We start from the raw sequence: 26,518 nt of genomic DNA on the forward strand, positions 1-26,518 counted from the left end.
TCTGGGAGGCAGAGGTTGCAGTGAGCCGAGGTCATGCCATTGCACTCCAGCCTGGGCAACAGGAGTGACACTCTTATCTAAAATAAATAAATAAATAAATAAATAAATAAATAAATAAATAAATAAATAAATAAATAAAATAAAATAACAGGTGGCATAAAGCCAGTTTTTCAGCTTAATAGTTATTTCCAGTTAATTATAAATACTAGGATATTTTGAGAACTTTAGAGTCTGAATAGATTCACGCTAAAACAAGTAAGCGTAAATCTGAGAAGCTGTTGTGTGAAAATATTACCTTAAAGACAGTTTTCCCCTCAAATCACTTTATTGATGATAATTGATGTACATTAAACTGCACATATTTACAATATACAATTTGATAAGTTTTAACTATATACACATCTGTAAAACCATTACCACATTCAGGATGATGTACATATTCATCACCCCCAAAAGTCTCCTTGTGCCTTTTATGATCCGTCCTTCCTGTTCTTTCCTCATCCTTAGGTAATCTAACACAGATCTGCTTTCTGTTACTCTGAATTAGTTTTTATAAAAATGGAATCAGAGTATGAACTCTACTTTTTTGTCTTCTTCACATAATTTGAGATGCATCCATGTTGTTGTATGTATCAGTAGTTCATTTCTTTATATTGATGAATTCATTTGATTATGTGGCTATGTACCATAATTTATCAGTCAGTTTGTTGATGGAAATTTGGGTTTATTCCAGGTTTTGATTATTACCAATAAACTTGCCATGAATATTTGTGTACAAATTTTTGTATGGATATGTGCTTTAATTTCTCTTGGGTAAATATAATAGCAGTGGAATATTTGGGTTGTATAGCTGGTAAATGTATTCTTTTTACAAAACTGCAAGATTGTTTTCCAAGGTAGTTATACCGTTTTATATTTCCACCAGCAGAGTATGAGAGTTCATTTGCTCCACATCCTTGCCAACACTTTGTATGGCCAGTCTTTAATTGTAGTCATTTAATAAGTAGGTAGGAGTATCTCATTCATTTTTAAATTTAATATCCCTGATTAGTAATAATTTTGAGCATCTTTTATGTATTGCTTTCTGTGTATTTTTTTTTTGGCGAAGTGTTCCAATCTTTTTTGTATTTTTTATTGGTTTTCTTATTGAGATTTGAAAGTTCTTTATATATCTGGATACAAATCTTTAATCAGGTATGTGATTTGAAAACCTTAAATCACTGAATTAAATTTTGTTTCTTTTGAATAATTTTCTTCTGTTTTTGCAATTTTTTACTGTAAGGAAATATCCATAATAAAATTTACTATTTTAACCACTTTTAAGTGTAGAAATCAATGGCATTAAGTACATTCATGTTGTTGTCTTTTAAAAAAATACTGTAGTCTAAAGTCATAAAAAGTCCATCAGAGTCTAAGCTCTATAAGGGCAGAAACTGTATCTTATTCTCAATTATATTTGCAGAGCCTGTACTATGCTTGGCACATATTAGGTCCAAATATTTGTTGAATAGACAAAATGTTTGTTTTCAGATTTCTTAGTTGTTTCAGTGTTAGTGTCTTAGCTCCAGCTGCTATAAAAAAGTACCATTGGCCAGGTGCAGTGGCTCACGCCTGTAATCCCAGCACTTTGGGAGGCCGAGGTGGGCAGATCACGAGGTCAGGAGATCAAGACTATCCTGGCCAACATGATGAAATCTCGTCTCTACTAAAAATACAAAAAGTAGCCGGCTGTGGTGGCAGGCGCCTGTAATCCCAGTTACTCAGGAGGCTGAGGCAGGAGAATCACTTGAATCAGGGAGTTAGAGGTTGCAGTGAGCCGAGATCGCGCCACTGCACTCCCGCCTGGTGATAGAGCAAGACTCTGTCTCAAAAATGAAACAAAACAAAAAACCGTCAACCAGGTGGCTTACTAACTACAATGATTTATTTCTCACAGTTCTGGAGGCTGGAAGTTCGAGATCATGGTGCCAGTATGGTTGGGTTCTGATGAGGACCTTCTTCCATGTTGCAGATGGATGACTTCTATTGTATTCTCACATAGCAGAAAGAGAGCTAGCAAGCTCTCAGGCCTTTTCTTTATAAGGGCACTAAACCTACCCATTCACGAGGGCTTCACCTTCATGACGTAATTACCTCCCAAAGTTCCCACCTTCAAGTACCATCACGTTGGGATTAGCATTTCAACATAAGAATTTGGTGCGGTATGGAGCACAAATATTTAGTTTGTAAACGTGTAATAGGGTTCTGTAGTGAAACAGAATCAGTAAGATGTGTATGTGTGTATATATTATATAGCCATGTATCCATATGTTTCTTTCTGTCTTTCTATTTTAAGGAATTGGCTTAAACAATCATGGAGGCTTAAAAGTCCAAAATTGCTAGGCTAGGCTGGGCAGGCAGGCAGGCTGGAAGGCTGACAGGCTGGAGACCCAGAGAAGAGCTGATGTTGCAGCTGGAGTTCAAAGTGACTCTGTTGTCTGAATTTCTTCCTCCACAGGAGAGGTCAGTCCTTTTCTTAAGGTCTTTGACTGCTTGGATGAGGCCCTCCCAGATTGTGGAGGGCAATCTCTTTTACTCAGTCTCTTGATTTAATGTTAATCTCATCTAAAAATTACCTTCACAGAAGTATCCACATGTGTTTGACCAAATATCTGGGTCCTGTGGCCTAGCCAAGTTGACACATAAAAGAAACCATCACAGTTAGGATATACTTTAACAAAGATCAAAAAACAATGCCTTATAAAGGCTGGAAGTTAGGTCTCCTCTTAGTCCAAGTGTAAACAGTTCAGGGTTGATTGATGACTCTACTATTTTGGGGCCCCATGCTCCTTCTATCTTGTTGCTCTGCCCTTTTCCACATAGTACTTCCTTGTAGCAGAAAAGGGAGATGGTAAGGGAATGGTGTACTTCCCATTTAAGTTCATGACTTTAAAATTACACACATCACTTAATGCGTACATCCCATTAGCTGGAACCCAGTCTGGTAGACACACTTTAGTGCAAGAGAGGCTGAGAAATGTAGTCTTTGGCTGGGTAGCCAGAAGCCCACCAACACTGCTATTACTATATCAAAAGGGAAGGATAGATGTTGGGGTGAGGGAGGTATTCATCAGTCTCTGATAGTGTTCATGTTTTGTGTTGCGTTATGTTTGATTGGAGTTCAGGATGTTTGCTAATATTAAATCTCATTCAAATTTGAGAGATGGAGAGTTATGACACAACTTGAGTTTCATAATTGATGTTATTGAATTTGACTTTTCTTCTGCACTTAAAGCACGTGTCTTGAGCAAACCTGCACATGAAAGTTGACATACCAAATGGGAAGCTGAGGCAGAAAACAGGAACACAGATTCAGAAACCCACCTCGTTAAGACTGTTCCACTTCATTCTTGAGGAAGTAGGTGACAGTGAAAGTTTTGGAGCAGTGTTAGAATATGACAGATTGGGGTAATGGGAGGATAATCCGGTGGTTCCACATTGGTTGCTGGATGACATCCAAATGCATTCATATGGCTTGCAAGGAACTGCCTGTCTGCTTCACCTCAACTCCTGGCATCCACCTTTACTGCCTGTGTGCTGGCCACACCGATAACAGTTCCTTCACTGTTCCTTATTATTACGCATCTCTATGTCTTCTAGCAACTCTGCTCACCATTTTTGTTACTTTTTTATTTTTTTATTTTTATTTTTTGAGACGGAGTCTCGCTGTGTCGCCCAGGCTGGAGTGCAGTGGCCGGATCTCAGCTCACTGCAAGTTCCGCCGCCCGGGTTTAGGCCATTCTCCTGCCTCAGCCTCCTGAGTAGCTGGGACTACAGGCGCCCGCCACCTCGCCCGGCTAGTTTTTTGTATTTTTTAGTAGAGACGGGGTTTCACCGTGTTAGCCAGGATGGTCTTGATCTCCTGACCTCGTGATCCGCCCGTCTCGGCCTCCCAAAGTGCTGGGATTACAGGCTTGAGCCACCGCGCCTGGCCTTGTTACCTTTTTAAAGTAGAAATTTGAAGATTAAGGAAAGGAGATAAAGGGCCCTTAAATTGGAGCCTACTCAGGTCCACCTATCTGTCTCTGCTGTTCTTTGAGTGCTGCGGTGTTTCAGGAAGTGTGCTAGGTGTGTTCTTTTTGTCACCTCTCCATCCTCATGGCACCCCTGAGGGATATGCCATTATCCATGTTTTGCAGATGAGGAGCTGAGGCAGAAGTTTAATGACTGACTCAAGGTTACAACAGTCAGAAACTGACAGAACCAGGAATTCTGACTGACTTCTGAGCCTGGATTTTTCCCACCACATATTGTTCTCTTTGGAAAGAAGGTCTTAGGCTTAAGATGATTAGTAACCACAGTATATCAAGGGGTTGTGGAATCTCTGGGAGCTTCAGCGTCAGGTTGGAGTTACACCTCCTGGGTGTGCTACGGAGAGCTTTTACCTCAATTACTTGTGATGTGACCTGCCTTGCTGACTCTGTACTTACTGGGGGAAACTGGGGAAATGAGGGAGGAAGCAAATTTGGAATATAGTTTTAACCAGTTGGAATGAATTCATCCTTGACTCCTGAAAGCTTGTAATCTTCATAATCTCATAATAGTGTTGCTATTTGGATATGAGTATGGGATAGGAAATGAATGCTTTAGGGTTGTGTGAGCTGAACGGTGTTAAAAATGTGCTTTTCTCTCATCCTGAGGATCTTCCATTAATCCACTAGATGGAGCAGCTGGTTTGAATATATTTCATGATCAGAAGTTGGAAGAAAAGACACGGTCTTCATATCAGAGCCATGTCACAGACCCCCTGAAGTTGGCCAGGCGTTTTGATCTCTATTTTTTCCTCTCTAAATATAAAACTTTTATTTACTCAGCACATTTATGTGTAGGGAGCATTTGAGGTTCTTCTGGGACCTGACAGAAAAGCGTCATGGTAGAGTGGAAATAATTCGAATCTGAAGTCTGGGGATGTGAGAGTAGAAGTCCTAGTTCAGACACTCAGTTCTCTGTGACTTTGGTCTTTAACCATCTTGTATCACTGTTGCAATAGGTGGGATGTGAGATATACCCTCTACAGGTTAGGTATATTGGGCCTCTGTGCCATCCCTTCAGACCACCTGCACAGAGATGCGCGAGCTTCCATTTTGCCTGGCTGAAACTGCACTCACTGCCAGTATCTACAATGTGGAAAATCCATCCCACTGAAGACTGGAGGGATTGTTGATGGCATTAGTTCCTTTGCCTTGTGATACTTCCGTCACCCACGGGCGTTCCTGCTCATGTGTGAACGCCTCCTTGGGGCAGTACTTTCATTCCCTCACACATGGTTTATCCTATTTTAGGGCAACACTGCTTATTAGAGTTTTTACTTATTGGTCCTGGTTGATCCTTCCAGAGCAGTCCGTATCTTGTAATCTTATCCGTCTTTCATATTCAGATGTTCTGTTTTAGAACTAAGGTGGAATATTTGTTTTTTTGCCTTCTGTACTACTGGTTCTGGCCGAATGAAATGATATGTAAGAAATTAAACCTGTTATCAAAATGCTTTTTAGTTTTTAGTTCTCACCTGATGGATAGCAAGGTGGCTATGTCTATTTAAATCTGTTACCTGTATTCAGGTGTCTTAAAACATCATATGTCCTAGAATTTTAAGGTTTCATAACAAGGAACTATTCTTTAACAGTTGTTGACACATTTGTTCCTACAAGCCAGTGGTGTCTTACTTAGACTACTGAATCTGCTCCTAAGTGTTTAATGAAGTGAAATAAAAACTTTCATTTTTAGGTAGCTTTGAACTATGGCAATGTGTAACCTCACTACTCCTGATTTCTGTTAATTTTTAATTAAATAAACATCTGCTAAATTAAAGACTTTCACATAAGTTTACATTCTTGCTGTTTGCCAAATACAAGAGTTTGTGATATTTGGAAACAGACTCTTCAAGAATTCCTTTTAATTTAGTACAGATTTGGTATTTCCAGTGGAAATCTACAAAACACTAACTCTGTTTTAATTTATGTCATATAAATTAATAAATTTATAGTACTTTCCCTTTCAGTTGAGGAAAAGGACGTAGCCTCAGCCTTATCTTTCCCAAAGAGGGGTTTTAGCAGTGCGTATATTTGAATTTTGGAATCAGTTTTTTTTTTTTTTTTTTTTTTTTCTGAGATGGAGTCTCACTCTGTTGCCCAGGCTGGAGTGTAGAGTGCAGTGGCACAATCTCGACTCACTGCAACTTCTGCCTCCTGGGTTCAAGCAGTTCTCCTCCCTCACCCTCCCAAGTTGCTGGGACTACAGGCACACACTGCCATTTCCGGCTAACTTTTTTTGTATTTTTGGTAGAGATGGGGTTTCACCATGTTGCCCAGGCTGGTTTCGAACTCCTGAGCTCAGACAATCGGCCCGCCTCGGCCTCCCAAAGTGCTAGGATTATAGGCGTGAGCCACCGCACCCAGCTCGGAATCAGTTTTAACAGTGTATAATCTCATTGGCACTCCTTGGACTGAAGCCAATTAGCATTAGCATGAAATAAGATACTTATTATAAAGTCTATGTTGTTAATTTTTTTTGAGGTAATTTACATGGGTTTTTGGAGAAAAATCTTCTTAAAATATGGATGCATTGAACTTTGGGTTAAAGATTAGTTATTTTCCTGTACCTTGATCTCCTGGTGACCTCCAGTGACCCACATTGGTGACTCTGATGGGTTATCATTAGTTCTCCCCAGGAAATTTGAATTATCAGGATGTTTCTTTGGTTACATAATAGATTTAACCCAGGTACTGGCTATTATGAAATCAAGAAGCGTATCTTCCCAGAAGTGTCCTTGTGTGTATTCATTTGTGGAAGTTGAAGGAATTAAATCTCTCCCTCTCTTTAGAGGTGTGTTTTGGAATGCCCTAAGCAGGCTGCTGTGACATCAGCCCTTGAATTTACTCTGGTTCTCATCAGGAACAGTAGGAATAATTCCTCGTCTTCCATGGAAGAAAGTGGAATGAAGCAAGCCTGAAAACAAAAGCTTTACATTGACTATGCATGAACCACCTTTGCTGTTTTAGAAGTTTTGCTAGGGGACCTGGGATAATAATAGTGACACCTGACCCCTTACTGCACATTTTCATCGGTGCTCTTTAGCTCTGTGGTTTTATACTGCTCCTTTCAGATGATGAAAAAAGACCTAGCTTAGCTTTAGGTTTCTCAAATAGAGGACCACATCTATATTAAGGAACCAGTGTAACTATGTAAAGAACTGTAAGTTCATATTCTTCAGAATCTTATGTGTATAAATACTTTATGATTTTTAATTCTTCCTTATATTATCCTCATTATTGTTAACAGGATTTAATGTGGCATGCTGGAAGGAGCAAGGACTTTGGAGCCAGAGAGCCCTGGCTGGTATTTCAGATACCAGCTGGGTGACTTTGATTAAGTTAGCTTATTTCTCTGAGACTTCATCTGTAATGGAAGAGTGTTCAGGTGACCCACGTCTCATGGCTTAATTAGTTCCTGGGTGACATTTGAAGTGATCTCTGTTAAATTCATAGACATTTCCTTGGCAATGTTACAAATTGGGATTCTATTGCAGAAAATAATTTTATGCTATAAAAGCACCAGAAATTAATTTTTAAAAGTGATAAAGATACTTATTTTTTTGAAAACATCAATTACGGAAAATAAGATACTTATTATAAAGTCTATGTTGTTAATTTTTGCTGAGGTAATTTACATGGGCTTTTGGAGAAAAATCTTCTTAAAATATGAATGCATTGAACTTTGGGCTAAAGATTAGTTCTTTTCCTGTTGAACTCTGTAGCAAGCATGAACGTTTATCATCATCCAGCAATCAACAAATGAATTCAAAATTGGAGTCAGTCATTTAAAAAAAAGAATTTGCATGTTTTTGAATGGTAAAGTAAGTGTGGGGAGTGGTTCCGTCTTCAGAGTTCCCTTACTTGTACATTGTGATGATACCTGAGTTCAAAGTCACATTTGTTTTCAAAGTCAAGCACAATTTCAGTGATGTACATGATGTATTTGGTTGTATTTGTTGCCAATGGTCAGTTAGGCTTTGTGGTTTTATAATGAGGCATCATTAGTCTGTCTTCCTTGGCAATGTCACTATTAAGAGGCATTCCTAAAGAAAAAAGTGAAAAGCCTGTTTCTTCACAAGAGAGAATTTTCTCAACTTAAAAATGTAATCTTTATCTTTAATGATGTCAGCTAGATCTGAATGCTGGTACTATCCCATCTGTTCTGTTTTGAAGCAGTGAAACCATCTTTCCCTTAAGCTGGACATTTCTTTAATGTCGCTTACCAAATCTATCCTTAAGCATTTGAAACCTGTTCTTTCATCATTTGCTAACATGGTTTGGTTCTTAGGCTTGCTCTATTTATTACATGCAATTATATATATGTACAGACACAAATGTTCCATTTTTGCATGTCAGTGCATTGTGGTTTCTTATGATGTATTTCATATGCCTATGACATTAGATTTTCTTGAAATATTTTTCCTAGTCTTTTATTTTACAGTACTCTGAATTTTAAATGTAAAATTCCATGAGTTTTAGTAAATTTGCACATTTTTGCAATCATCACCATGATCTAGTTTCAGAATATTTCAGTTACTCTTGAAAGAAGTCTCATGCCCATTAGCAGTTTCTCTGTACCCCCAAATCCAGGCAACCACTCATCTGTCTCTATAGATTTGCCTTTTCTGAACATTTTATATAAATGGAATCACTCAATATGTAGCTTTTACATCTGGTCCCTTTTGAGATTTATCTATGCTTGCAGCATGTGTCAGTACTTCATTCCTATTTATTGCCAAATAATGTATTCCATTCTGTTGTCCGGATAAACCACATTTTGTTTATCCATTTACCAGTTGATAGACATTTGGTTTGTTTTCAGTTTTTGGCTGTCATGAATAATGCTGCTGTGAACATTTGTATACAAGTCTTTGTGTGGACATGTGTTTTCATTTTTCTCGGGTGGATACCTAGGGGTGGAATTGCTAGGTCAGGTGGTAGCTGTTTCCCAAAGTGGCTTTGCCAGCAGTGTATGAGGGTTTCACCTACTCTGCATCCTTGCCAATACTCACTATGTCAGTCTTTTTAAATTTTAGCCATCCTAATAGATATGTAGTCAGATGTCATTGTAGTTTTAATTCGCATTTTCCTAAAAACTAATGATGTTGAACATCTTTTTATGTGCTCATGGCCATTTTCATATATTCTTTGATGATCCTAGTTTTTAAAAATTGTTTATAACCTAATGTAATACAAAGTCAGGGTCCAGCATGGAAACAAAAGTTATTCCACTTATTTTAACAGAGATAATTAAATATAAAGAATTGTTACTAGGTATAAAGTTGTTAATAAGTAGGTAACTGAAAAGATAACAAGCAAATGCTATGATATCATAGAGGTAGTGGCTGTAGGAAGCAGCCATCAACTGTAGAGCTGGGGGCAAATAGGGTGAAATCTTTATTAAATCTTTAGCAGCTTAGAGGAGAGGCCCCACAGAGCTGAAACCCAGACCTCTGAGGTGTGGGTGATGGTGCACCTGTTTCTGAGGAGAGTGTAACAAGGCTGGTTCTGTAAGTGCTGAAAAACTGCAGGCCAGATTCAGCTGCTGCACTAGGAGGAACTGCTGCTGCCCTGGTGAAGAAGTGTTGCTGGGGTGACACTGGGAGCTAAAGCCAGCGGGAAGCAGAGGGGAAGGAGCTAGTCTCCCTCTAGTGTCCCCTGGTGGCAGAGCCTAACAGGGAGCCAACTGGTAAAACAGAAATGGTTTCAGAGTTACAAAGCTGAGTTTGGAAGGGTATGGTTGGAGCTGGGAGAGAATACCTGTATAATTGGCCAGCCCACCCCTTTGAATATTCAGTATCTAGACCTATCTTCCTAAACATATTTTAACTTCCACACAACAAAAACTACTTTCTTTTTGTCTAACAGAATATAAACATTCTCACACAAATGAAGATGTTCTGACCAGCTCCCTAAAATGCGGTGTCACAAAGTCTCATTAGTGTATCCATCTCTGGGAGGTAGTCACATTACCTATTGCTGGGCTTTGTTAATTCCTCCTTAAATTTAGTTAAAGTTCTGCTTGAATGTTGTGTTATCCAGAGTTAAATTGTAGAGGTAAGTTTCAACAATGTTTGTATAAAATAATGCAAGAAGAAGAAGAAATTGGTTCTAGTTCTCTCTCTCTCTCTCCTCTCTCTCTTTCTCTGTGTCTCTCTGTCTCTCTCCAAAAGCAAGAAGGAAATATGCTTATCTGCCACTTGGCAGTAGTTGAGATTTGTATCTTTCTTCTCCTGTTACCTGTTCCGTGTTTCCTTTGCACTCAGCCAGGACTTCAACTGATGAGGTTTCTGTACCTGAAGGTCTAAATTCTCAGTGGTCCTGCCTTTTTTTGGATTGCTGTGGTTTTCCATTAACTTTTACTGTTGGAGATAGAAGTACTAAGAGCTGCCCTGATTAAGGAAGCCATGATCCTTCCTGACTCTTTGGGAGGCAGCAACCCAGGGTCCTCTCACCCCCACTGGTAGTGTATCCTCCTCATTGGCCTCTTGGCTAAGTGGCTTGAGGAGCCCAGAATGACTCAGTGGCAGTCTCTCCTTCCAGTTCACTGGAAACATTGCTGCCTCCCTTTAATAGCTTCCTTAAAATCAGGACCTCTGTATTAGCAGGGATGAAAACCAAAAATTTTTAGAGTGGAGTATTAGGGTAATAGTGAGAGGGGCCACTCCTACTTCTTCTATTGATTCCTGGACCAATGTCTTCTTACTTTGGGGAGACAGGTGAGTCAAAGCATGTACTGTGTTGTGTGAGACAGAACTCCATCTTTCAGAATGTTGCCTTACAACCGTTGTCTTCAGTAGGCTGTGCCATTCTTCCGCTGGGTCACCTGCTTATAGATGATGGGATATGTAGTGAGACTGGTGAATTACAAGTGCTGAGAGATGTTCAGAGCTGGCACATTCAGTGGTTTTTCACATTGCAGGCCATGAGCCACGAGTGGTCCTGAAGACAGTTCCGTGAGCCATACCACTTTCCTCCCTCCCTGTCTTCAGAGAGGCTGGAATAGCAAATAATATTGTATGACACAGGTTGTAATTGCAGTTGTATTTTTGGAAATATTTTTTACACACATTTACTGTGTCATGACTTACAATGAATTTCTCAATATGATTCATGGTGACGGTACTTTGAAAGCTAGAGGTCTAAAGAGACATTTGACCTTGTGGTTCCCTTATACCCAGCTTCTGGTGGTTTAATGCGTTGGTTTCTTAATAGCACTCCAGGTGGCGTTCGCATTGGCTGCAGCCCTTCAGTGGGCCTGAGCATGAGGATGGGCTTCTGTTGAAATCTTGTTTCCTTGAAACAAGGTCCAAAGATGGACATTATGAGTGCGATCACATGTAAAACTCAACTTTTAGGTTGTTTAAAAGATTAAATGAGGCCGGGTGTGGTGGCTCATGCCTGTAATCCCAACACTTTAGGAGGCCAAGGTGGGTGGATCATGAAGTTAGGAGTTCGATACCAGCCTGGACAATATGGTGAAATCCTGTCTCTACTAAAAAATACAAAAATTACCTGGACATGGTGGCAGGCACCCGTGGTCCCAGCTACTCAGGAGGCTGAGGCAGGAGAATCACTTGAACCCGGGAGGCAGAGCTTGCAGTGAGCTGAGATTGCGCCATTGCACTCCAGCCTTGGCGACAGAGTGAGACTCCATCTCGACAATGACAACAACAACAACAGCAACAACAATAAGATTAAATGAGACCATGTGACTTGGTTCTGTGCTTAGTATTTGGAATATAGCAGGAATTCATTCCTGTGTAACACACTGTTAAACCAAGAGCTACTCTGCACTGTGCTCTTTATGTAATGTTTATCTAGGTTTTATATTTAAAATTTAAATCTCCTATGTTGTCGAGATGACTAGACTGGCCTAAACAGAGCCGATTTTTAAATATGAATAAAATTTCATATCCCTGTTAACCTTTTTCCATCCCTCCTCTGATTTTTTTCTCCAATTGTTATTTTTTTCTTGGATCTTGAGAACTTTGTGGTTAAAGCAGAGATGAAAATTTTGTGGGAAAACATCTGCAAAATAAATGTCTTTGAATGAATTGGGATAGATGGCTTGGGCCTTGGATCCAGACCTTGCCTAACATAATGAATGAACCAAAGTTATTGACCAGACAAAAGGTTTCCCTTGAGTACTCTTTAATTTTAAAGCAGAATAGCTTTAACTGGCCCTTGATGAAGAAATCATCTTACCATTCTTAGCTGTCCTCTCTTCTGCATATGCAGTGCTGGGAGTGCTTTTGGGCATTTGCTATGTTAGGGGTAGTGATATATTTTGGAAAGATAACTGTATTGAAATTAGGGTACTTTCAAGAGAAATTCAACTTTGGATTGATGTACCTTCTGATATGTGCTGTCTTGTTTTTAAAGACGCACCTTTATCAGGATATGATTCATACATCATATGATTCATCCATTTAAAATGTTCAGTGGTGTTCAGTATATTGAGAGTTGTGCATCCATCACCATAGTCAATTTTAGAACATCTTTATTATTTCCCCAAAGAACACTGGATCCCTTAGCCATCACCCCGGAACTCTGCCCCATCCAACCCCCTAGCCCTAGGGAACTGTTAGTCTGCTTTCTGTCTCTAGAGATTTGCCTTTTCTGAACATTTCACAGCAGTGGATTCATGCTCTATGTGATCCTCATGCCTGGCTTCTTTCACTTAGTGTGTTTTTAAGAGTCACTCATGCTGTGGCATGGATCGTACTTCATTTTTTAAAAATTGATGTATAGTAGTTCTTTGTATTCTACAGTTGTTTATCCATTTATCAGTTGATGGACATTTGTATTGTTTCCAATTTTTGTTTATTATGAACAGTGCTGCTAAGAGCATTCATGTATAAGTTTTTGTGGGAACATATATTTTCAACCTTGGGCATCTAGGAGTGGAATTGCTGGATCATACGGTAACCTGGGTTTAACCATTTGAGGAACAGCCAGACTATTTTCCATAGCAGCTGCCCTGTTTTGCATTCCCACCAGCAGTGTGCGAGGGTTCTAGTTTCAACACATCCTCACCAATACCTGTTATTTTGATTAGCAAAACCAGTCGAATTGGTATACCAATCCAATTGCTACACCAATACTTGTCTTTTTGATTTTAGCCATCTAGTGACTGTGAAGTGAAAGCTCATTGTAGTTTTGATTTGCATTTCCCCAATGATTCTTCACTTGCTTATTGGCCATCTTTTTTTTTTTTTTTTGTCGTATCTGTTTTGTTTTGTTTTTGCTTTTGCTTTCTTTTTAATATGGAATGCTTCATGAATTTGTGTGTCATCCTTGTGCAGGGACCACGCCAGTGTTTTCTGTATCATTCCAATTTTATAATAGTATATGTGGTGCCGAAGCAAGCACCTATTTGTTTTTAATTGACAAGGAGGGATAGCGATAACTGTAATCTGTCCAGTTCTTATGTAGGGGATAGTTTCTCCTAAATTTCCCCACTTCTTTGACCTAAATTTACATAAAGATCAGGGAATGTTGGATTGAAGTAACACTGTTTTAAAACATAGTTACAGTTAAGTCATAACCCAGCTGGCTGTATATAAAAGAGAGTCTTGAGAAGGTTCAGAATTTTGTGTCTTTGTGAAAAGAAATTAAAACCTTGTAAGGAGTCAGCTAAAGAATGTAAAGTTTTATGAGCTTCTATAAACAGGGAAATATGGAACTTTTAAATTTTATTTTGTGTCTTTTTATACTGCTTAAAAAAAAAATAGGACTATTTTGAAAAATTGCACTTTCCCTCCTATATTTTAGAGGTAACCCCATTAGTATCATTATTACTTTTGATTAATTGAAAATCTCACCAAATTGCAATAGTTTTTAAAAAGTCAAATTCAAATCTTATGTATGTTTTATGTTTTCCTCTTTGCCCTCAAGGAATATTTCTTCATGTTGAGATAGCATTTCTATACTGCCACAATGACAGAAAAGACTTAAAACAGTCGGCTGCTAAAATGTAAGATGCAAGTGATTGGTGTATGTAGAATCTGAATTTTAGTCTCTTCACGTGTCGGAACAACTTTTCAACAGCTGTAACTCCATACATGAAGAGCACGAACAGTTTCAAGGGTGCATTTGTATGCGAGTTATACTTTATATCTCTTTTATTGTTTAAAGTTAGTATACCCTGCTGTTAAGTGATCTTTTCAGGTGTCTGCCTAAAATAGAATTTCCTTGGGAATGGCTGGTGAAGGCCAAGAAGAGGTCCCCAAGTTCTGACTTCATTATGCCATTGAGTTTGTCCTGCTTCCTTGTTCTTCATCCAGTGTCTAATTTACAGTAGGGCCATGAGTGCTTCCTGCGCTCATATGATCCTTGGTGCCATCAGCCCTTGCAGATACTCAACGGCTTTACCAATAGGCATGCTCTTTGGCAGCTTCTTATATTTGATATAGCATCAGCATTTATGGATTTATTGGTTTTTCTTTAAAGAACTGAGCTCCCTCAGAAACCATGGTCTTGCTCCATGACCTCCTGTAACAGTAATTTAAGTTGCCACTTCTGGCAGTTTCCTGAGCTGAGGGGTCAGTTGGACCTGTGTACATTGTATTTGTTCATTCATTTCATGGCTCTCAGTGAAACTAGTGGAAGTTGTCTATGAATCAGAAATTTAAATCTCAGCCATCTTTTTTTCTATGATGCTCTACAATTGGAAGGGTTTTTCTAGGAAGTGCAATGCAGTCATTCATTGCTTAACAACAGGGATAGGTCCTGTAGCTTATCTTCCCTTCGTGAGGGGCTGGCCGGCCCAGGGAGAGAGACGGAGAAAAGACCAGGCACCCTCCTCGTTTTTCTGGTCTTACACCTCACCTGTTTCTAGAAGTGATAGGAAAACAATGCCCAGAAAGTTGGTTTTCTATTTTTAAAAAGTATGGTAAGATATCTGTAACATAAAATGTATCATCTTAACTATTTTTAAGTGTACATATCAGTGATACGTGGTACATTCACATTGCTGTGCAGCCATCGTCACCGTTCATCTTCAGAACTTTTTCATCTTCCCAAACTGTAACTCTGACTCCATTAAACACTAACCCCTCATTTCCCTTCTCCCAGCCCCTGGCACCTACCATGCTACTTTCTGTTTCTGTGAATTTGTCTATTCTAAATACCTCAAGTGGAATTGTGCAATATTTGTCCTTTTGTATAGAGTCCACAGGTTTCATCCATGTTGTATGTAAAATTTCTTGCATTTTAAGGCTGAATAATATTCCATTGTGTGTGTAGAAACCACACTTTGCTTATCTGTTCATCCACTGATGGACGCTTCAGTTGCTTTCGCCCCTTGGCTGTTGTGGATAATGCTGCTCTGAACATGGATGTGCACATCTTTCTTCAAGTCTTGCTTTCATTTCTTCTGTGTCTATTCCCAAAGGTGAAATTGTTGGATGATATGGTAATTATGTTTTATTTTTTGAGGAATTGCCATACTGCTTTCCATAACAGCTGCACTATTTTACATTCCTACCAGCAGATAAGCTGTTTTTCTTAAACGTTTCTTCCTTTTGAAGACCTGATTGATGGATTGAGTTTTAGATATAGGGTCTCTCTCTCTCTCTCTCAGGCTGGAGTGCAGTGCCACAGTCGTAGCTCAACGCGGCCTTTAATTCTTGGGCTCAAGTGACTTTTCTCGCCTCAACCTCCTAAGTAGCCAGTCCTCCAGGCTTGTGACATCACATCCAGCTAATTTTTTAATTTTTTTGTATAGACTGGGGGTCTTGCTGTGTTGTTCAGGCTGGTCATGAACTCCTGGGCTCAAGCAATCCTCCTGCCTCAGACTCCAAAAGTGCTAGAATTACAGGTGCCAGCATTTCTGGCTGACCTGTGCGATTTTAAAAGCTATTTAACTTGGTCTCCTACCAGAAAAAGGAAGATTCTCTCATTTCTTTTGAGTGACTGTGGTCTCTGAAAGACCCCTTCCGGGTCACCTCCCGGACCCTTGCTCCCTGGAGCTAGCCCTGGTCGTTTCCACTTCCTTTCACTTGGTCACTCATTGAGCTTACCAGTTGTTCAGAGCTGCCCGCAGGGACTGTTTGCCACCCTGACGTTCTAGCACCAACATGGAGAAACCTGTGTTATTTTGCATTCTCTACTTTTGAGAACATTTAAATAACACTATTAGCAACAGACCTGGCTCCAATATTTTATGTGATCATAACTTTAGGGATATATTTTTAGCAAAAATATTTTACTTCACAGTGGTCTAGGCAGAAGGAGTACAGCCCTGAACTCTCACAGGGGTCCAACAACTCCTGTCCACACTGTGCCCTCTGGCCCTGCCCGTCACCTTTGTTCACTTCAAGGTAACTGGTATTAGACATCTCAAAGTGTTCTAACTCTCTTGTGTATTGAGATGGGCGTAATAGATGATGGATAAATTTAAATATGCAATAAGTCTAAATTTTGAGGATTATGTTCCTGAAATGCACAATGGTAAGAGTTCACACTTTTATTTAAAAGGTCCTTATTTAATAATACTTTCTTAATTTTCATTATTTAAAGTCTTTTTTTTGAAAATTTTAAGTTCTGGGATACATGTGCAGAACGTATAGGTTTGTTACATAGATATACATATGCCATGGTGGTTTGCTGCACCCATCAACCCGTCATCTAGATTTTAAGCCCCGCATGCATTAGGTATTTGTCTTAACACTCTCCCTCCCCTTTCCCCCCACCCCTTGACAGGCCCCAGTGTTCAACTCCTACTTATATATGAGAACATGCGGTGTTTGGAGGAAAACGTTTCTCTAATGGTTATTGCTGAAAGCTCCACTCCTTATTTCACAAGTTATCTCAACTCTTTTTTCATGTTGCAACATCCCCGTTTCCCTCTCTCTTTTTTTTTTTTTTTTTTGAGACAGAGTCTCCCTCTGTCGCCCAGGCTGGAGTCTCAGCCTCGCGAGTAGCTGGGACTACAGGTGCCCACCACCACGCCCGGCTAATTTTTTGTATTTTTAGTACAGATAGGGTTTCACCGTGTTAGCCAGGATGGTCTTGATCTCCTGACCTCGTGATCCACCCACCTTGGCCTCCCAAAGTGCTGAGACTACAGGCGTGAGCCACCATGCCCAGCCTTCCCTCTTTAAATCATTTTTTCAACAAAAATAAAATTTGTTGTTTGAATTTGCTAGATCTGAAATTCTCATATATTTGAATTTTGTATGAGATGCTTGTATTTTTAGAAGAATTACCCTACTTTTGGTCTCATTATCAGGGAAGAAAACCATTTAATTTGGGACAAAAAAAGAAGAGAGACCAGCATTTATTGAGCATGTGGTATATACTAGGCTCTGTGCCAGATACTCTAATTATATTTGATTATATTGGTTGGTTATAAAAGGAACGAGGCATTGAGAGACCAACTTACATCAGGTTTCTTTGCTCAGCAGAATTCACTGCCTTGATATATGAAATATGGACTGTCAGATATGGAAATAAACTTTTCAAATGGACTGGCTTTCATAATGGCATATAAGTAGAATGAATGATGTGTTAGACTGAATTCTATCTGTCCTCCCTTTACTTAGGTTTGGTGAAGTGTGCTGTATCATGTATGAGGTATTATCATTATGTGGGATCTTCCTTTCAGCCACTGCAGAATGGAGAGAATTCGTCTCCCTTCCTGGCCTCCTAAGATAGACCTGAGGTCTGATATATAAGTAGAAGACTTATATCTGTTTGAAATACAGTATTAATTCCAGTTTATAGTTCTAGATTTTTAAGGTGTCACTCTAGATTCCTCTTCATTCACGTTTCTAGGAGCGTAGTAAATACATCTACCAATCAAACTAATTTGTCTGTTAGAATACATTTAAAACAGAAAGTCGGCAAAGAGAGAGCCGTAGGTGGGAACAGCAACTCCAGATGCCTCAGCTTTGCGGGAGCTCAAAGCTTGGGACCTGTTTGCTATGGTCTCTGGCTGCATGGCTGAGGTTTGCTGTGACCACCAAGTGGGCTGGCAGGCCTTAACCTGAATTTATTTTCTGCACAGGCTTTCTGGGGTGTTGTACAGCCTGGAGCCCCTTTCCCAGGTCTAAAATGCACACCCTAAGGGTAGCCCCAGCCACCTCCCATGTTAATGGGGTTAGTATATTCCTGAGAAGTGGGACCAAAACAACGTTCAGAGATTGTTGAATTTATCAAGCAAGGTGCTGTTTTAGGTTACACAGTAACCTAACAGGTGCTTACATATTTCTAGCAATTTCTTGGTTGAGTTCACTCCTGTTACCTTATTTGAACTTGACAACCTATAGGATGGGCAGAGTAGCTGTGCCATTCTCCCCACCCCCATTCTTTTTGTTTTTTTGTTTTTTTTTTTTTTTTTGAGACAGAGTCTCCCTGTGTCGCCCAGGCTGGAGTGCAGTGGCATGATCTCGGCTCACTGGAAGCTCTGCCTCCCGGGTTCAAGTGATTCTCCTGCCTCAGCCTTCCGAGTAGCTGGGACTACAGGCACCCACCCCCACGCATGGCTAATTCTTTTGTATTTTTGGTAGAGATGGGGTTTCACCATGTTAGCCAGGATGGTCTTGATCTCCTGACCTCGTGATCTGCCCACCTCAGCCTCCCAAAGTGCTGGGATTACAGGCATGAGGCACCACACCCGGCCCCACCCCCATTCTTAATTTTTTTTTATTTTTTGAGACTGAGTCTCACTCTATCACCCAGGCTGAAGTGCAGTGGCGCCATCTCAGCTCACTGCAACCTCCATCTCCCAGGTTCAAGCGATTCTCCTGCCTCAGCCTCCCCAGTAGCTGGGACTACAGGTGCACGCCACATTGCCTGGCCAGTTTTTTGTATTTAGTAGGGTTGGGGTTTCATCATGTTGCTCAGGCTGGTCTTAAACTCCTGACCTCAGGTGATCCGCCTGCCTCTGCCTCCCAAAGTGCTGGGATTACAGGTGTGAGCCACTGCGCCTGGCCTCCCCACCCGCCGGCATTCTTAATAGCAGCTTTGAGATAGAATTCGCTGTTGGGGCCACTCCACAGAAACGGGATGGATCTCCTCCACTTGGCCACATTTGCTTTAGATATTGAGTCAGCTGACATCACACCCACCCCAAGAGGGTGTGAAAAGGTTTATTACTCATATAATGAGGCTTTCTGGGGAGAACAGGACAGCTCCCAAGAGGTCCTAAAAGGGCTTGAGAGAGCAGGGAAAGGAGACTGGCTTGGCATTTTTTTTGTGATGGTTATGGGGAGATGGTGTGGAGTGAGGGTTCCCATTGAAGGGTTTGAATTTACTGCTGCTGTCATAAGAGGGAGCCACCTGGACTTTCCTCTCTTGCCTGCCCAGATGTGGACAGAAAGGGATGAAGGAGGAATGAGGCTTCAAAGCATCACAAGTGTAGTCACTTTTTAAAAATTACATTCACATGCCATAAATGTGTTCAATTCAGTAGTCACAGACTGTATGTGTGTATAGATTATATATACATTTGAGAATATGTATTGGAAACATTGTCTAATTTCTGAACATTTTCATTACCCTAAAAAGAAACCTCATACTCACTAGCAATGACCCCATATTTCCTGGTCTGCCTAGCCCTCCATAATCACTAATCTGCTTTCTATCTCTTTGGATTTGTCTGCTCTGGACATTTCATTTCAGTAATACAATATGGGGTCTTTGGTGCCTGGCTTCTTTCACTTCACGTAATGGTGTTCGGGCCGTTCGTGTAGTGGCATGCATCAGGACTTTGTTCCTGCCTGTGATTGAATGATACTCCATTGTGTGGATGTGCCATACGAGTTTGTCATACTAAAGGATGATTCATTTGGAACATCTGAGGGTGAGATGGTAGGAAAGTCAGGTGTCAGTATTAGCAGGAGAGGAAGACATGGGCCTGCATCTCAAAAGGGATTCAAAGGCAGACATTTAGTCTTAGGAGCTGTATAAATTAGAATTGACATTTAAAGATGGGAGAGTAAATGTGATCTTCAGATTGAAATATATACTCTTTTAGGTGGCTGCACTGGTTGCCAATAGATACCATCCATCTATTCATGTCCTCTGATGAAATTCATGGTAATTTTCAATTTAGAACAACTCAAGTTCATCCTGATACAGAAAAGTCAGTGAAACCAAACATACCTTTTGAATTACTCATTTTGTCTTGCTTCTATTATCATGAGACCTGTTTTTGAATACTTCACTCTAAATATTTTCTGTTGCTTTTCAAGAGCCCAGTAATTTTGTTGGTTGGAAAATGATTAATACTTAAAATTTGGTACAAGTTGCTTCAATGTGTATATGTCTTAGTCCATTTTCTGCTGCTATAACAGAATACCACAAACAGGGTAACTTATAATGAGCAGAAATTTATTCGTCCCACTGTTCTAGAGTCTGGAAGATGTAAGAGCATGGCAGCAGCAGCTGGTTAGAGTCTTCATACCACATCATCCTATGGTGGAAGGTGAAAGGTGGAAGGAAAAGAGAACATGAAAGAGTAAGAGAGAGAAAGGGGGCTGATGTCATTCTTTCATCAAGAACCCACTCTTGAGAACACCATTAATCAGTGAGGTTCTGCCCTAATCACTCCTGGAAGGTCCTGCTTCCTGGCACTGTCCATTGGGGATTAAGTTTCTAACTCATGAATTTTGCAGGACACATTCAAATGGCAACATTTTATTAGTTTATCTCCAGAAAACATTGCTTTTTCTTTTGAATGAGTTAGGGAATTGTTTCATTCTCTCTTATTGTTTTTTTAAAATTTAGCTTTTACTTTTATTTATCTTTTTTAGCTTTATTGAGGTATGATTGGCAAAATTGTATAAATTTAAGGTATACAATATGATGATTTGATATACATTGTGAAATGATTACCACAATTGAGTTAGCTAGCACACCTATCACCTCACTTAGTTACCTTTTTTCTTTATTTTTTTGTGGTGAGACCATTTAGACCAAGCTTGTCCTACCCACGGCCCTCAGGCCGCATGTGGCCCAGGGTGGCTTGGAATGTGGCCCAACACAAATTCGTAAACTTTCTTAAAACATTATGAGATTTTTTTGTGATTCTTTTTTTTTTTTAAACTCATCAGCTATCATTAGTGTTAGTATATTTTATGTGTGGCCCAAGACAATTCTTCTTCCAGTGTGGTCCAGGGAAACCAAAAGATTGGACACCCCTAATTTAGACTCTTGTTTTAAACACTAACTGAGGGTTCTGAAAGTAAATCAAACAGCATATATCAGCAGCTTCCAATTTGCTTGGTAATCATTTATAATTCTTGGTAAAGTTCAAACATAATCTTTTATATCTCAAATAATATTCCCTGGCTTCTGCAGGCAGGATGTCTAAAATTTGTAATAACAATAACAAATTGATTTTAAATTTCTAGGTACTCTCTTTATTTCTATTGAATGAACTATTGCTTTTAAAGATATTTCTCTTGCTGTTTAGGAGTCAGGTTAATTGTAGATTTGCTGAATTCTCAAAACTGACATTTAAATTATGCGTTTAGTGTTTTATAGTCTCCGATATTCAGATTCTGGGTAGATGAGTTTCCAGTTGTTTACCTGTCAGCCTTGTGATTTCGCATGAAGATTCTCCTAATGTCACAACTTGGATGTAATCTTGAACCCTATAACTCTGTTTTAACAGATCACCCTTTGGAAGTGGAATGCTCTAGACCCCACAGGGTCATCCTGTTTTTTGCATGTGACCAACATCTCCCCATCTTTGATCTTGTACAGCTATTCGACACACTTTGCAAAGAAATACAAGAGAAAGAACAAACCTAGATTTTTGCTTTTCTCTGGGGCCCAATGACTACACTACTTATAGAAAACAGACATTGTGGGATCATGTGCCTGGATGGTATTCCCTACAGGTGTGATTTTACTACATGCACGGGTTTGCACAGTCCCCAGGTACTCAATCAGTATAATTCACTCTAACTTTCAAATATATATAGAGAAAATGAAACTATCTGTTGCCTTGTGAAATAAGAATATCAGAGCAGATTTTAAAAGACAGATAACTTTTTTCCTAGTTACATATTGTGGCTGGGAAAGGTTTTCCTGTGTGTGCAGCATGGTCTTTTTTATATAGTTAGCCTTTCCTTGTTGAGGAAGGAAAATGGCAAGAGTCAACTTGGTATCATATCACTGACAAGCTTCCCTGTTTGCCATTCCCAAAGATTCACACGAGGTAGTGTAGTGTCACTGAGTTCAGTCTACAGTAGAAGGAATTGGATTACTTACACACCAAACATAATCATGGTGGCTGTGAGACCTCAGCATGTATTTCCCATTGCATACTGGAGTGCTGCTTCAGAAGGCATGCATCTAGCCAGTCTGGGTAGCCCTTTATTCATGTTCTCGTTTGCATCTTTGGGTACCAGGGATGGGAGAATCCTTTTAAGCAGTGCAGTCTTGCTAGCCCTCTCTAGCAAAGAGTAGAGGTGGGCTGAAGTCAAGATCGACACTGCAACGTTGTGTTCCCTTGTGGTTTGCTGTCAGCCAGCTGTTACCCTTACGTGCAAAAGGTTGTTTGAAGTGGGCTTGCACGTGTTTCCATAGCAGCAGTCATCTTAGCGATTTCACTCGTTTTTTGGACTTTTTTTTCCTTTGCTTCTCTGTTTCCCGCTGATGCAGGATTAAATAAATAGCATATTTAGGTCAAGGAAAGAGATGTTTGCTAATATAGACGCTAGGCTAAGCATTCTGGGAGAGCGATTTCTTGCAGCAGATGAACATTCTTTGTGCCTCCCAGCAGCATCTGCAGCAGTGTGGCTGTCTGGCACTGTCTTTTTCATTTTGGGCAGGTTCTGAGATTCAGAACAATCCCAAGCAAATCACAGGAGCCGGCAGTTTTCCAGTAGCCACATGTAAATCTCCTGCTTATTTGTTCTTTGGTGTTAAGAGTGAAGCAATCAGCTAGAAAAACGATACTTTAAAGGTTTTGGTGCATCCGAGGTGTGTCCTCTTATGTTTGCACCACCCCTCCTGTTTTACACTCGAGCCTGGATTTTTTGTCAGGCTGTTGAGCAGGAGCGGATTCTAGTACGGCAGCTCAGAGCTTCCCTTCTGTTCCGGTACCGGTGACTGCTTGTCATGAAGATGGTACAGTGGGAGCTTGTTTCGGAAGAGCCAAGGAAGAGGATGTGGAAATGGAGTAGATATTGCTAAAAAACTGAACATCCACACCTTGGGGATGGGTTGCACTACTAGTGTGATTCTGTTTAAAGGCATCCGCACCGTTTTTGAAAGAAACTGTGCTTATATGTGCAAACAGCAAGGAGAGAATAATGCCCTTGAATATACAGCATACAATTGGACAAAAGAAGATTCAGAACTATTGATCTCCTCCTGGCTGGTAAATGCTATCTTGCTTAATTAACAAGTAGTTTAATGGTGTTAGAATAAACTAGTCTTTACTTGTAAAGCAAATATATTTATTTCAGTGTACTTATATGTATGTAGTCTGTGTGTATAAATGGGTAATTAGTGGCCTTAAGTTTAAATTATGAAGTGAGTGTTTGTGTGTGTGAGAATGCCATGTATTCATCAAAGCTAAATACATACAGAGAAAGGAGTAAGATATTTTATTAAAGAATAGTTTTCTAATATAGCGTTATCAGCCTACACATTCTTGGTACAGTCCTATAAATAATATGTGGTAAAGTGTATATTTAGGGTATTATATATGTGAACCCTGTCCCACCGGTAGTGAATTATGTAGCCCCTTTACATCCCAGTCTTCTAGTTGGCCAGGTTTTTCTTACTAATGGCTTCTGGTCAGTCCTTGATGCGGGGGGAGAAATTTAAAGGGAGCATGAAAGAAAACTATGATGGATATGAGACAAATATTTATAGTTTTATTTTTTTAAAAAATCCAGCTACTTAACATGTTTTGGGGTGAAGGGTCTTGAGAGTCAGAGGAAGTGCAGTTTGACATGACACTTCTGTGTTCTGTCCCTTTATCAGGCATGAAGAGGTGTCAAGTCACAGATGGGTGTGCCTCTTGTGGCCTTCCCACCAGCACCAGGCTTGTGAGGAGCCACATATGGGTCTCCTCCTCCCTCAGGATGCCTTGCCATTTTTCCTTCTGTTCTTATCACAGCTTTTGTCAAAATGAGTGGGGACAAATATATCTCAGAGTTTCTGTGTGTGTCTTGCCAGCAGCTTCTTGGTACAGCGAAGCATGCAGAAACGCTGAGACCTTCCCGGCTGGTGAGGCTACCATCCGAGACTGAGAAGAGGGTATTGGCCTGCCATATGCCCTGTGATCAGATCGGGTGGTCCCAACCTGTGGGAATCCAGAGAGAGGATGCATTTTATGGAGGGTCTTATGTTAGCACTTGGAATATGTGGGAGGGAGAAAGGAGAGCAGCACTCGAGGCATCAGATGCATTTTGCAAGTCAGTGTTGTGTATAGTTGGAATTTAAGTGGTGCTATATTAACTGTTAAATATTTTAAGCTCGGAGGTATTTTGGAATATGCTTTTGCGAATAACTGGTATCGGAGATTAGAAGGACTAGCTCCTTACAGCGCCCTCTTCCATTAGCGTATCCATAACCTGACTGACAGCCAGGGACCTGCTTGGGCCAGTAATGGCAATGCCCCTCCCATGCGGCAAGCTTCTGCTCCCTCAGGCCAGACTGACTTGTCTTTGGTTAACCTGACTTTTAAGAGATTCTGCTTGTTTTTCTTTCCTCTTTTATTGCCTGGGGGGAGAGTAACCTGCCAGGGGCTCTGTCAGAGCTCTGGGTCTGGGATTCTACAACACTGCTGTCATGCATCATGTCGGCTGCTTTCTGCCCACCACCCTTGCCTGCACCAGCAGGCCGTCTGTGCATGTGGCAGAGGTGCTGCTAGATGGAAAGATGCGCCCTCTCACTCCACACTTGTCTCTCTGTTGGTGTCCTTGCCCTCTGCGGCCTCTTCTGCATGCAGCAGAGTGGCCCTCTGAAAAGGAGTCAGGCCAAGGTCCTGTGCTCTGGACCTTCTGCAGCTCAGGGTCAAATGAAGAATCCTTACAGCGGCCTCCAGCCCCATCTCCAGCACTGCCTAGCACTTCCTCCTTCTCTTCACCTGTGTGCCTCTTTCCTGCTCATTCCTCACCTCGCTGTGGCACCCAGGCTGCCTTGCTGTTTCCACTTCCCAGGATATCTCCACCAGGGATTGCACCATTCATTGCTTGGCCTTTGCTCAGACCCCCTTCTCAGTGAGGCTCCTAGGACCCTCTGCTTAATCCTAAAATGCCCCAGCACACCTTTCCCCAGACCCTGTATAGTTTCTTCTTCACCTGATGTCCTCTTTGTCCAGAACAACAGCATAAGTGTAGTAATAGTAATTAGTAGTAAGTGTTACTTAAGAGTACACTTATAGTACAACAAGAACAAGATTCATGGCCAGGTGTGTGGTGGCTCACGCCTGTAATCCCAGTGCTTTGGGAGACCAAGGCAGGAGGATTGTTTGAGGCCATGAGTTCAAGACCAGCCTGGACAACATAGCAAGATCTCATTTCTACCAACAATAACAAAAATATTAGCCAGACATATGTAGTCCCAGCTACTCAGGAGGCTGAAGCAGAGGGTCACTTGAGCCTAGGAGTTCAAGTTTACAGTGAGCTGTGAGTGCACCACTGCTCTCCAACCTGGGAAACAAAGCAAGATCCTACTGCTTTAAAAAAAAAAAAATCAGATCCGTGATGGCTGGGATTTTTGTGTGCTTTATTCAGTGCTCTGCTCCCAACAGCTAGAACAGCGCCTGGCTCTGTAGTAAATGCTCAGTCAGTGAGGGAATACTGATGAAATGGTTTTACAGTCCTGAACTTGAACTTGGAGAAACTACTGAGAAGATTAGTTAAAATCACTTATTCTAAAGCCAAAATGTATGTTTTTTAAATTTTTAGTTTCCCCCAAACAGTAACTGGCTCTCTGTTAATGATCTCTCCGAGCCTGTTGACCATTTCAATCCCTAGAGGCGGGCTTCTAACCCTTCTGTCATGGCACCACACCAAGAAGTTGTGTGGTTCATGACTGAATGTTCCCTGGGCTTGCAGTGGTAATGACTGACAATTGGATATTGTCCAGACTACCTCTATTGATGACCCATTTCTTAAGGGAGCCCTGCCCATTGGTACTTCCTTGGGTCACCCCCATGCAAAGATAGGCTGACTTTATCTTCATATATGGGTTTGCGCCAGAGTTCTCAGCTTGCATAGGATGTCTGTCCTACCTCCAGCTCAGGTGGTGACTCCAGCCTGTGATTCTGCCTTAACTGTCATCAGGTAAGAGCTGTATTTCACCTGCCCTCGGAAAGCATAACCCCTACTTCAGCTACTCAGTGTGCACCAAGCCTTTGTGGAGGGAATGTAACATTCATGAAGGATGGCCTAAAGGGCTCGAGGCCACGCATTCTTTTGAAGACTCTGAATGTCCCAGATGTCTATCCATCTGTCAGAGAACCACATGCC

The 26,518-nt window shown here is 40.7% G+C and overlaps 1 protein-coding gene and 1 non-coding gene across 6 annotated transcripts in view; one reads left to right on the forward strand and one right to left on the reverse strand.

Annotated features, from left to right (window-relative positions):
* The window catches only part of DOCK9 (dedicator of cytokinesis 9), a 299,398-nt gene that overhangs the window by 50,267 nt on the left and 222,613 nt on the right, over positions 1-26,518 (forward strand). The window lies entirely within an intron of this gene.
* Positions 13,334-13,440, reverse strand: LOC111546635. Its single transcript, XR_002732851.1, has one exon. It is a non-coding gene; the product is annotated as a U6 spliceosomal RNA (small nuclear RNA).

The sequence above is a fragment of the Piliocolobus tephrosceles genome, chromosome X (assembly GCF_002776525.5).
Source record: "Piliocolobus tephrosceles isolate RC106 chromosome X, ASM277652v3, whole genome shotgun sequence".
Taxonomy (NCBI): domain Eukaryota; kingdom Metazoa; phylum Chordata; class Mammalia; order Primates; family Cercopithecidae; genus Piliocolobus; species Piliocolobus tephrosceles.